General features: G+C 44.9%; 1 protein-coding gene across 1 annotated transcript in view; it reads left to right on the forward strand.

Annotated features, from left to right (window-relative positions):
* The window catches only part of herc56.1 (HECT and RLD domain containing E3 ubiquitin protein ligase 56.1), an 820440-nt gene that overhangs the window by 430062 nt on the left and 377478 nt on the right, over nt 1–12900 (forward strand). The gene's annotated exons all lie outside the window — the stretch shown is intronic.

Raw genomic sequence — 12900 nt, forward strand, 5'->3', positions numbered from 1 at the left:
CTCCTATCTAACCAACACTTATCGATGACACTACTATGTAAGTACTAAAAACCACTTTCCCTAATAAACAGATACGTTTAAATGGAGATGTTTTATACTGTTAAAATTTAGTCTTTATATACTGTACTGCTGTTTATCTGTCGTTTCAGCTGATGTAGCATTGAACCTGCGATAGCTCCCACTCTGTCAGGAGAGTTATTTTTTAGCATGTGCAAAGATGGTTCTGTTTGGTTGAACATTCTGCTTTCTCTTGCCGTAGATGTTGTCTTAAAACAGATAGATAAATCACTGTCTCTGCCTCCGTCGGTCCCTGACAACACAAACAGGATGAGCCCACAGAAGTGTCACGTCTTTCCACGTGTGCTGCGCTGCACTGGTGCAGAGTTCTGGCTGCAAAAGAGGTCGTATCAGAAAACACTGAAGAGGTTTCTACAGTACACTCTTACTGGGGCCTTTGGTTAGAACACACTTGATTTTCATGTATTGTTTTTTTTTAGTAATCTTTACTTTTTTCTGTTTAAATAAGAATGTCATCACCAAAGTTCTGTTTTCCGTAGATGTTACTTTTTTTCTGTTTTCACGTTTTTGTTTCTTTGCCTCTGTATCACGTGACTATTTTCTAAGAAACCACCTTTACAATAAAAAAATGTAAATGTGAAAATCACGACTTCTGTTCTGATTGAGACCTCCAAGAACTATCTGAAAACTGTCAGACACCAAGCGGCAACTTCCATGGCTGAGAAACGAAGCCAACAAAACCTGCAGTTCCTCTAACGTCCACCTGAGGCTGGCTCCAGAAGTGAGTCAGTCTCCATAAGTCCCAATGTCCAAATGTCCAACTTCACAGCAGAAATAAACATGTTTACAGCCTGGTACAAAAAACAGTTTTGGTCTCTGTAGCTAATTTCCCCGTTCATGACAACTGTACTGAGGGTGAATTTATATACAACTCACCTGTTCACATTATATTAAGGCTTAAAGTTATGCAGGATTAAGAGCGTGGACGCTTTGACTGACAGGTGGGTGTGGTTACAGATGGCTTATTAGAGCACCCTGACGTCTTCAGTCAGGAAACCTCATTATCACTCCCTGATATCAGAACTTTCAGTCAAGAGTTAAACTAAATTTAGTCTAGCTGCTGTCCTCTTCCAGAAGTCTTCCTCACTTTCCACTAGCACCCAAACTGGCCTGGTTCATTATTAATGAAACCAGTCTGGTTAACGACAGCTACCATCTTATTATGTAACAGTTGTTATAGTTGCTAGATGATATTTAGGCTTCAAGTATACTTATGCTGCATTTCAGTCTAGATCAACCGACGAGAATTTCAATTCCTCAAAAATACGATTTCATGATCAGACACAATTTAGAGGACCTCACTAAGCTGCATGCACGGGCATAACATGCAAACTCCACACACTAAGGCCTCAGAAGGGGAGGGATTCAAACCAGGAACCTTCCTACTTCACCCTGTATACCATATCAAGGCGGGGGATTCAAACCAGGAACCTTCCTACTTCACCTGTATACCATATAGATCTAAATATTTCTCATAACCTTAACTTCTACCATGCAATCCCAGTTTGTGGTAATGCTAAGGTTTAAAACTTTAATACTCTTGACATGCAGCATCCTTCCTTATTGTTTCCGCAAAGCACAAGGGTTAAAGGATTATGGATCAATAATGAAGATAACCGTTGACACGACTGTCATGTGATATTTATTTATTCCAAACATGTTATTCCAGCCTATGTCCCGACAGCCTCCACAGCTCTGTTGATGTACTTACAGGTCTACCACTAGATGGAGCTAGAGGAATGGAAATCAGGTGAGCAGCATTACAAGAAGAACTGATTCCAACTCAAACCTTTTGTCTTTGTAGTTTAATAATACTGAAATTATAACATGTTTATCTCTCTATATTTCTGTATTTCATTGACTCGGTGGTTCAGTAAAATAACTTTTTCTACCCGTTTTCAGACTAAACCCACATGAGACACAGGACGGATAAATACACATTACAACATGATTCCTCATGCAATTTTTTAAAAGCGGTCCATTATTTGAAATATCTTATATAGCTCCAAAACATGTCCTCATGTCCATGAGCTTCGTCTGTCCGACCCTCCTGAATGGTAAAAATCTTGCCAGTACCACCCGTTCTGAAGTCTCCAGTCCTCACTGAGATAACCCTGATGACACCACATGACATCATCTGGACTTACTGACTTTAGACTTGTGCAACACTACATGTCCAAAACGACTGTATCATCCGAGAAACGCCTTTCCTAACCACTTTTCCTTGACCTCATGGAAAACGTCACAAGGTCTAGGAAAGATGTGAAGAAAGGTCATAAGGAGTAGAAAGTCGACTGCCCTTACACTAGACACGTCATGACGGACATGATCTTGGTAAAACTACAAAGTCCAGAAGATGGACTACAAGACGATCATCGGTCCACGCAGCCAGGTGGCGGTCAACTCCAGCTTCCAGCTTCCGCTTAACTTCCAACTAATGAACCTGTTGAACCTTCAAGTCTTAGATGTTGCACCTCGGGCCACCGATGTCAAATTTGGGCTGCCTGTTTAAGTGAACCGTGCAATCTAACGAGACATTAAGTGTTATGAAGGCAGCCCACACATCACGAGTAAAGGATGCTCGTGAATAATAGATGCCAGATGAAGTACAATAGCTTTTTTATCTACTAATGATCAATTTGAATGATGTTTTGCGGCGGTTGGGTTGGGGCACGGTGTTTCGTACAACTGCAGCAACCATTAGACGTGCTTTCAGCTCCACGCGGGGCATGGAGCGGCAGCACTTGTGACAGTTCCCATGATAATGGCTGCAGTCTGTTTCCTTTAAAACGTCTGAGACTGGAAAGTTTTTTCCGAGGACGAGCATCGTGAGCAGTGCGGGGAAAAAACAGTCACTTCTGATATTCAATAATTTAAACACCTTTAACCTGCATGCTTATGTTGCTCCAACAAGCAGAACTTCTTTATTTATTTAAGCAGATTCCAAATTAACCAAATACAGAGTGTAGTTTAAAAAAAAGATATAAAACTGGATAATTCAGAGCACTGCACTCCTGAGAGCTTCTGGCTGTGCTGGGCTCACTAACAAGACACACCTGTCTCTCATTCAGCAATCACTCCCACCATGAAAAGCCTCGCAACATTGTCCAGTGCACGTTGCATGGTTTGTGCGGCTTGGTGAGCTCTATGTTTTTATGACTCAAGCTTAACAGTGTTTTCTACTGACTCGTTCGAGTCTTTTCCCCGTGTGCGTTCCTTTGTTCGGTGAATCCTCTGATCTGTTTGCCTCACTTCACCTGCAACACCAGCCACCACAACCAACTTTCTGTTAGCTCGTAATAAACTCTTTGAAACTTTGCCGGGTCCAAGCACAAAGCCAAAAGAACATTGGAAATGTAGCATCTAGACCGTCAGTTTATAATGAGGCTATCTGCAGTTAGAAATGTTAGTTTATTATTATTATTGATTCTTCCAGACAATATCAAATCAAATTTTATTTGTTAGCCCACAGTCACAGAATACATTTGCTCAGAGAGCTTTACAATCTGTAAATAATAAATAATCCATTCGACTCTGAATCGTAATGGTGATCTGCTCTTAAGGGCCCATATTGTGCCAGTAATGATAAATACAATGGCATCATGAACTGGATATAGCTCCAGCCTTATCCAAGAGGATAACGCTTTATCATACCTAAAACCTGTAGACCCAAAGAGGCTTTAAAGCACTTCTCATATATTATTCCTCCACAGAGGATGGAGGCCATGTTTAGACTGGAGTGCTTCATGGGAGATAAAAGTGTCAGGACTTTCGTGGAAACTTCTAGATCTGCTGCAGCATTTTCAGCAGTGTTGTAATCAAGACCAAGACCAGAGTGTCTCGAGACTGAGACAAGACCATGTGCGCGATGGCACCAGGGACGGGGGGGATATGACCCCCTCAGATTCAAGTGACCCCCACACTCAAACCGGTAAAACGGGGATTAATGTTCCGTAGTCAGACTAATTCACACTGAGAGCCCGGCGTTTGTGGTACGCTAAACGGTGCGTTCCAGTTGTGCTCCAAGTCCGAATTTTAAGCGTGAAGCCATGTTTGTTGTACGTTTGTGAGGCGCTGGGAGCACTCAACCTGGAGTTACGTTGTTCCGAGGTCCAAGTTTCCAGTGTAGATTGAACACCCATTAGGCCTGACTCTCACCCACAGGGTCCTAAGAAGGAACTGCACCTGTGATCAAACCATTGTCTGAAGAAACAAAACAATCAGAGCGTTTTTTCAAAACAAACCGACAGAGTTTGACTACTTGAGCGCTTATTGAGTGAAATCATTTGTGACAGCTTGGTCCCCCCACAAGTTCAAAAATCCCATCTGTGCCCCTGGCAGGACCAGACTTTGAGGGGTCGAGTCAAAAAGACCAGGAAGAGGCAGGACATGGCGGCGGTCAGAGACGCATATTTGCAGCTTCAAACGGCGCTTTGGAAACCTGTGGCTCTATTCTTTTACTGACATGTCAAGTGAGGGCTCGCAGCTTACAGTGCATGCAGGATTTCAGTGCTGTGTGTCACACATAAACTCTTTTGGGTTGGCGGCTTTCCTCTCCTGCATGTGAAGGGGGGCAGCGAAGGGCGACAGCAACAAAAAGACAAGACCTTCAAAAAGTTATCTGAGAGCAAGACAGATCCGAGTACTACAACCTGATTTCAGGTTATTAGCTTCTTCACATTGTTCGTTTTTAAAGGAATAGTTCAGCTGTTGAGAAAGTACAAAGATTAGAAAGGGGACTCTTTCCAAAAACTACCAGCACCCTAAGCCAAGAAATAGTCCAAACATTAAGCTGAGCCCGTCCTCCTGCTCCAGGATCACAGTGAAACACACACTAATGAGAGCGGTAACGATCTTTTCACTAACTTTCAGAGAAAAAAAAGTATTTCTGTTCACTGAAGCAGAACATCAGACCTTGCTTTTTATGTTGTTGCATACAGTAGACAATTCACTGCAGTCCATCAAGATCCTTGTGTCCTGATGATGTTGACTGAAGCTCAGGGGACGACTGTGAACTGTCCTGTGGGAAAGCCCGTAGCTGTTATCCAGGATCTGTTTCTTCCAGCTGGTATTCACCATTTCTATGCTCCCTTTTTAGAAGTGTCATAATGAGTTGACCATTATATAACATGCTGCGTTGAAGGGGAGCGTCACTGCTCGTCACTCTCCCTCTGAGTTGGCTCTCTGTCCCCTATTACCATACTTCCTCGCATTTCTTGTGTAATGGGGACAACTTTTCCAGGAATACAAAGGCGGTTCAAGGAAAGTGACCTGTGGGTCAGAACCCGTCCAGAGAGGTGAGGAGGCCTCAAAAACCTCACATGTAACCGTATTATCAGTTCACAAGGGCAGCGCAGGCAAAGACCGGAGCGTGGGCGCTATATGAAGCCTGGTTGCTCAAACAAGCCACCTGTGACCACCACCACCTGTCAATCAAAGGTCCCCGCTCTTAATCCTGCATAACTTTAAGCCTTAATATAATGTGAACAGGTGAGTTGTATATAAATTCACCTCAGTACAGTTGTCATGAACGGGGGAATTAGCTACAGAGACCAAAACTGTTTTTGTACCAGGCTGTAAACATGTTTATTTCTGCTGTGAAGTTGAACATGGGGACTTATGGAGACTGACTCACTTCTGGAGCCAGCCTCAGTGGACGTTTGAGGAACTGCAAATGTTTTGTGCAAAGGCTTCACTTCACAACCAATCCACATGCACAGTACCAGAACCCTTACCGACTGCTGCTGAATGGAATTTAACCATCATTAAAGGTCCAGTGTGTAGGATGTAGTGCCATCTAGCCAAGAGTTTGCTGAACACGTCTCATCTCACCTCACCACACTGCCACCAAGTATGTAGGAAAACCCACGTGGGCATTAAACTCTGTCGGGTTCAGTCTAAGGTGTGATTGACTGGTCTGACTGTCTCACTGTCCATCAATGTGAAAGGCAGCATGAACTCCTGGACCACATGAGGCAAAACCGCACAGCTGGCCACGTAGAACTCATGCTGGCCATGCAGTTGGTTTGCAATTAGCACTGATTGGTCACAGCAAGAGGTTCTGGGTTGGGGAGTTTGGGGCTAAATTCGTGTGGTTCTGGTGGACCCAGCCTCCTCATGCAGGTTAATTGGTGACTAAATTGCCCCGTGGTGTGCATGTGAGTACGAATGGTTGTTTGTCTCCATGTGATGAACAGGTGACTTGTCCATGTGTGGAGAAGAACATTGGGCACCAGGAAATTAGATGTATGGATCGATGGATTTGATAATAACCACTTCATGTTATCAGGTGTATGTGTTTCACCGCAGACATTCGACTATTTCAAGCAGGAAAAGTTCAGATACATCATATTTAGGCGGCCAGGTCCAAGGCCGGTATCTGTCTCCGGCTGCCCACTAACTGACACGTCGTCCGTGTTAGAACCTGCTGTGCTTTTCCCGCGTTGACAAGTCAAAAACGTTGCGCTGTGAAAAAGAGTCTCTCACCGGCAGGAGCTTTCAGGTTATCAGATATCATGCACGTTAAAAAGTCAGTTTTCACCACCAAGATGCCGACACCTCGTCTCGTTTGCATGACGCTGAAACCAGAGGTGTCAAACTGATTTTAGTCCACGGGCTGCAAGTTGATCTCTGGACGCCGGACCAGCAAAACCATTAATGATAACCTATAAATAACAACACTGTAAAGTAATGAGCATTTACAAAGCGGACGGAGATGTCTTAACAAAACTAAGTGCAGTTTCAACAATTGTCACAGTTTTTCTCTCCTCCCATGCTGTCCACGAGCGCTGTGCCGAGCCAGAGGTGACGGATGAATAGCTGAATGGACAGATGGAGGACTGTGCCGTGTAACAACACTTCACATTGTTATCATCTTCTGCTTTAATTCTGTCTGTTATCTTGGTTTTTTTTTTGCCTGTGAAGATAAAACGACGCCGTGTGTGATCCCCCCACGGAGAAACTGAGATTTTGCAGCATGAATGCGAGATGAACAGCAAAGACGGAAATAGAACACGACATAAAAATAGGACGGAAACATTTGAGGTTATGCAAGCTCATGCAGCTGATTCGACTTTTCTCCTGTGAGCACCCACTCAAAAATAAACCATATTGTGCAAAGAGACAGTAAAATATTATGCCGGCACTTTTAATGGTTATATACTCAAGAGTTGAGATTTAACATTTGCTGCCATCCAACATTGGAATTTACAAAAAAAAATGCATCCACATATGCCGGAGGGAAAAGCAGCAAATATTGTGAATAAAATCTGATCCGTTTGAATAAAGTTCTAAAGTTGTACAGTAATCAGCGAGGCCCAGCTCAGACTGTCAAACAGGAAGCACGCCTTCCTGGTGGAGTTGTGAATGTCATGTTTGGTGTATAATGACATGCAGCATTTAGATGTAAACATAACCCTTAAAAACAAAGTTCAAGTTGTCACAGGCGATGCCATAGGGGAATTTGCAAAGAACCATTTACCAATCAAAGAACCTGTTCCTGCGAGGACCGATTTTAAGAACCTGTAATCAGTACAAAGATTATAAACATAAAAAAGGTTCTTCAAAGCACCAAAAGTGCAACAACTGTGGCTTAAAAAACCTCCCAAGAACCTTAACAGCACAAAAAGTTCGTAAGGATAAAAAATGTTCTCCAGTGAACAAAGTGTCGAATAACTCAGAAGGAACTTTGAGTGCACACCCTTTGAATTAAAGAGTTCAACCTAAAGTGGTTCTTCAGGGGAACCATTTGAACATCATTCGTCAAAGAAACCTGTTCGCGAGCCATAAAGAACCAGAACGTGTAACAAAGAACACAGCTTCTTCAACATAAAAAATGTTCTCAAAGCACCAAAATTCGCACTGTGGCTAAAGAACCTCCCGAAGAACCTCAACACACAAAACCATCGAGGAACTGTACTCTCCCAGTGAACTCACAATAGTTGCTCACACCAAATGGATGCAGGGCCACACCCTCTCTGTGGATAAACGAAATTTTGCGTTTCGTATTTCTTTCTTTTAGTACACTCCGCTCAGTGTGAACCTATTTCTGTCTAGTACTTTAATTTAGAACCGTTGTTCAAAGAATTGTTGTTTAGATAGTTAGGTGTTGATAGTATTCCAAGGTCATTCAGGTGCCGATATTAATTGGAATTCATTTTTTAAACAACCAGTTTTTCATGATAAAAACATTTTTGATTTCATGGATTTCAAGGATGGATCCAACATTGCAAGCAGTTATCGGGGATGTGTGGCAGTTATCAGGGGTAAAGACTTCTGATGGTCCAGTCTGATGATCCGTTTTCATACTACAAGTGAGCGATTTGTTGTTAGTTACAGCTCGGGGATGTTTTTCTGCTTCAGCAGCCTCGTATAGAGGTGGAACATACGCTGTACAGCCGTGAGCATCGTAATCCAGCACAGCCTTTCAAGCAATTACAAACAAGGTTTCAGGATGCAGATTAAATGACATGTAATCTGAACCCGATTCCCCCCGAGGACTCGATGCAGCACATACGTGTAATATGCAGCCGCCGCCCCCCTGCCAACCGTTGCAGTGGTTTCCTTGAGTCTCTGTTTATTCAGGGTTCATTCCCAGCCTGCTCTCTGTCGTCTCGCTGGTCCCGCGGGTTCGGCTTTATCTGTTAAGTTTGCCGCCTCTGGTGGACAGCTGCGGTGACTGGGAGCTCAGAGCGCTCTGATTTCCAGCGACGTGAATTTCTGTCTCTCTCAAGTCTCTTTCCTGACGCTTTTTTGGCACTCTTCACCACCACACCCCACCCCCCCGGTCTGTCGGTGTCCTGAAACTGACTGATGCATGAATAATAAATGTCACGCTGCTCGTGTTGTCTCTGAACGTCCGTTCTGTTTGTCTCTTGCAGCGTTTTTATGTTCCTGCATTTATCCTGATGCGTGTTCATGCTTTGGCGATCCAAACAAGACGGTATTCACTGCTCAGCGACAGAAGAAGAGAAGGATCCATCCACAGTGGTCATTAGCATGCCTGAGCCATACATCTGTGTGTGTAGATGTTTTGCGTGCATCACAGTTGGAGTTCGTTGAAGTCCTGTTGGTGTGATGTGGTTGCAGGCTAAGTGATCTCATGGGTACTCCGTCAACTAATGCTTTCTTATCGGTATCCCAGTGCAGCGACGCCTGACCGCCTTTCTGTTTCCTACCGTGTGAAATGACCCAGAAGTATAACGTAGCGCTGAAGTTAGGAGAGGAGCTCAGCGCTTCCTTCTTCTTCCGCAGAGGATACATTCGACTGTCCTTTACTAAAGAAAGGAGATGATGCCGAGCGTGTGAATCTGGACAGACGTGTTGATCTGATGTTCCTCTGCAGGTTTATCAGCCGTTAACAGTAATGAAATGAACGAACTGATCGTGGCTCGTTCCTCTTCATCTCCTGCAGATGATGACCGTGGAGCTGCATCCACACGGAGAAACCTTCAGACTTAAACTATAGAGAACGTTTACAAGCAAAAACAAAATCATGATGTGTGTACGTCAAAAATAACCAGAATATTCCTCATTAATTCGTATGATTCGTGTAAATTAAGTCGTATTTTCACCGTTGTGTCCCATGTTTATATATCTCAGATGTGCGTTCTGTAGTCCACTTCTGAACTTTGTTTTTTACCACAGATACACTTGGAAAGCAAGTTCTTGATGTCCGGGCTCAGCCTCAGAGGAGGAGGTTCTTCACATCGAAAGGAGCCAGCTGAGCTGGTTCAACATCCGGTTAAGATGCCTTCTGGGCGTCTTCTTCGGAGGAGACCCCGGGCAGATCCAGAATCCTCTGGGGGAGACTGCATAGCCCATCTAGTCTGGGGACACCTCGGGATCCTCCAGGGGACGTCTGGAGCTAAACCTGCTGCCACCACGACCTGATCCCTGTAGAAGAGGAAGAAAATGGTGGATGGATGGATGGACGTCAGTATTCATCCCTTGATCCCTTTGTTTTCCATTAAGGTCAAGGAAAGTGATGAGTCTTTTTTTTTTTGACTATTCGACCAAACCTTGGTGTCCCCGGTGAGAGAGGGGCAACACGGACAAACGTTCCCCTTTCCTTCTGGTAACGAGCTCCTTAATGGAACACATATTCCACTGTGGCAGACAAAAAGGCCAGTTAACTCTGGATTTACTGGTGCTTTTGGACTTACATGTATGTAGCCTGGGGGAACACTTGCAGAGAAAAACACAGATCGATTGAAAACCAGTAATTAGAATTGGTATTCAAAGGTTTTAAGGAGGGTAAAAGAGGCTCTCAAGCAATTAAAGGTTGATAGCGTTGACTTAAGTCAAAAGGAAGAAGCACAATTTGCTTCTCCTGTAATGACTGACTGAATGAATTAAATAGGTCCCTCGCTGGGGTTGATGTTGGTATCCTTAGTGATCTGTTGAAATAGAAACAGGGAGATAAACAGCACAAAGCCACAGTGTGTGGGAGTGTATTCAAATTAAGCGATAGCTGAACACCTACATGTCTGCATAAGCAGATTAACAACAAGCCTGAATGTAACTGACAGCATTTATGATGAGGGCGTCTCTTTGGATCAAACCGCAGCGCGCTGATACGTTACAATCTGAGATAAATCTGGAGTTTAGTTTAAAATGTTTGAGTGTGCAAGATCAGTTCACACAAGAGAGCAAGAAGATCAGAGAGCTAATTTATTCATGTATCTGTTTTAACCGCAGGGTCTGTTAAGATGAATCTGTCTCTAAGAAAGTCAGACAACACAAGCTGCCACGACGAACGCAGAATCGCACTGACCGAAAGCAGAAGAGGAAACGAAAGACGTGCACGACAGTAGATCCTCGCTGAGGATTTTGAGGAAGATGCACGAGACGAGCCTTCGTGAAAAGTCCTTTACCGGGTCGATACAACACTGATGAAGAAGACAGCCTAAATTCCAAAACAAAGGACAAAAATAAGTGATAATGAGTTGGACTGAAGACAGAGGTGTCAAACACAATTGAACAATTTATACTATGTGCTGTGAATAAAAGATAAAACCCGGAGATACATGAATGAGGCACCCGTTCTTACTGTATGTAATCATAGTAAGGTGACGTTTGGATGGATGAGGTGCAGAATTTTGGCTGCTCATGTCAAGTGAAGCTAAAAAAAAAGTCGACGTTGGTGTCATAGTTGAGCTTCTGCCTCCTCTCAAAAGGGAAACAAATTAACTATGTAGTATATTTTTGTATTTCAAAGCACATAAATCAAGGAAAACAGAAAATCAACAAATCTGAGCACGTTAACAACGCGGTTCTGGTTTTGGGTGGGTTGTGTGTTGTTTTGTAACTGGACATTGCAGATTTCTACTGCTGATGTCCCAGACAACATCCAGAAACAAAGGATAGACGGGTACCTCTACCCTCTTATAGTTTGAAACTGATCAAGCTGTGTATTTGACAAATCTGGCATGCAGGTATTATTTGACCAGTACATGTTAAAAAATGTGTTAGACTGTAGAGTTATATAACTTTGTGGGTTCGTGGCTGAGGGATCAGGTCGTGTCCGGCATGTGGACGGGTCAGCGGTGTGATGTTTCCTGACTCTGGACGTGGATATATCCTGAATGGAAGGCCGGTTGGCACCAGTGTTGGTTTCTGTCGTCTGTGCTGCTGTCCTGTTTGTCGGCAAGATCCAAACGAGACAGTGACGGATGCACAGAGAGCCGGCCCGGATGATTGCAGTGCTGAAGTGGATCAGGGCCCTCGGGCAGGGTTGAACTCTGCTGCTGTTTCCCCAAAACAACACCACGATCCTCCATCATTTTAACTGTCCTCTGCTTCTGGCATGTCATACTTTGCCATTTCCTGCTGGCATCTTATTATTTATTGCATTACACAGAGTAATATGGCTGATGAATTAAGTTTAAAACAAAACAGCTTCGTGCTCCTTGTCATAGATCTCTGCCGGGATGAAGTGATCATATTTTGGAGAAAATTTTTTCTGGCTGCCGCCTCAGCTCTCTGTGATTTGCTGCGGACCGTGAGTTCAGACCTTGGGGGTTTGTAGTTTGATCACGGCGTTTTGGGTGAGGTGGTGTCGTGCAGCCAGACCAGAGCTCCACTGAAAGCGCTTTTTTGAAGACAGACGCTGGCTGGGCTTCTTGTGTTGGGCCAGTGTTTTGCTGGTGTCTCTGTGTTGTGTCTTCGTCCTCACTCTCCAATGCATTTCCACAGGCAGTCTGCTGCCAGTTTAGTTAGTCGATTAGTAGCATAGATTTAAAATACGTAGATCAGCCTCTCGCATTATATGTATAGTGATAGAATGCTAGATAGATGCTAGCTATAGCTCGCTAGCACGCCCTCGCCTAATCGCTCGTTTAGCTTTTCGTCTCGCTCGCTCTCTCCGCCGCCTCGGCTCGGCTTCGCTCGCTCGCTCGGCTCGCTTTTACGCCCCTTTCTTTCTCCCCCCCTCCCGGGCACACTTCCCGTTGTGTACCCCGCCAGCACGTCCACCGCTCGTCCCCCCACCTCTACCCGTCGCCTTCGCGGCCCCCCCCCCCCCCCCCCCCTCCCCCCTTCCCACGCCTTCCCCGCCGTTCTCCCTCTTTCTCCACCCTCCCCCCCCCCCCTCCAATTCCCCCCCCCTCTCCCCCCCTTCCCCCCCCCCGGCTCCGTCCTGCGTGGCCCCCCTCGTGGCCTGCTCTCTCCCGCGTCTGTCGTGTTCCCCGTGCCCCTTATCGTTGTCCCTCCTTTTTTTGCCCCCCGCGCGTGGCCCTCCCCTCCCCTCGTCCTTCCCCTCCCCCTACCCCGTCCCGCGTCTCGTTGTTTGTTGTTCTGCCCTCTTGCCTCTGCCGGGCCGCG

This window comes from Larimichthys crocea, chromosome XX (genome assembly GCF_000972845.2).
Source record: "Larimichthys crocea isolate SSNF chromosome XX, L_crocea_2.0, whole genome shotgun sequence".
Lineage (NCBI taxonomy): Eukaryota > Metazoa > Chordata > Actinopteri > Sciaenidae > Larimichthys > Larimichthys crocea.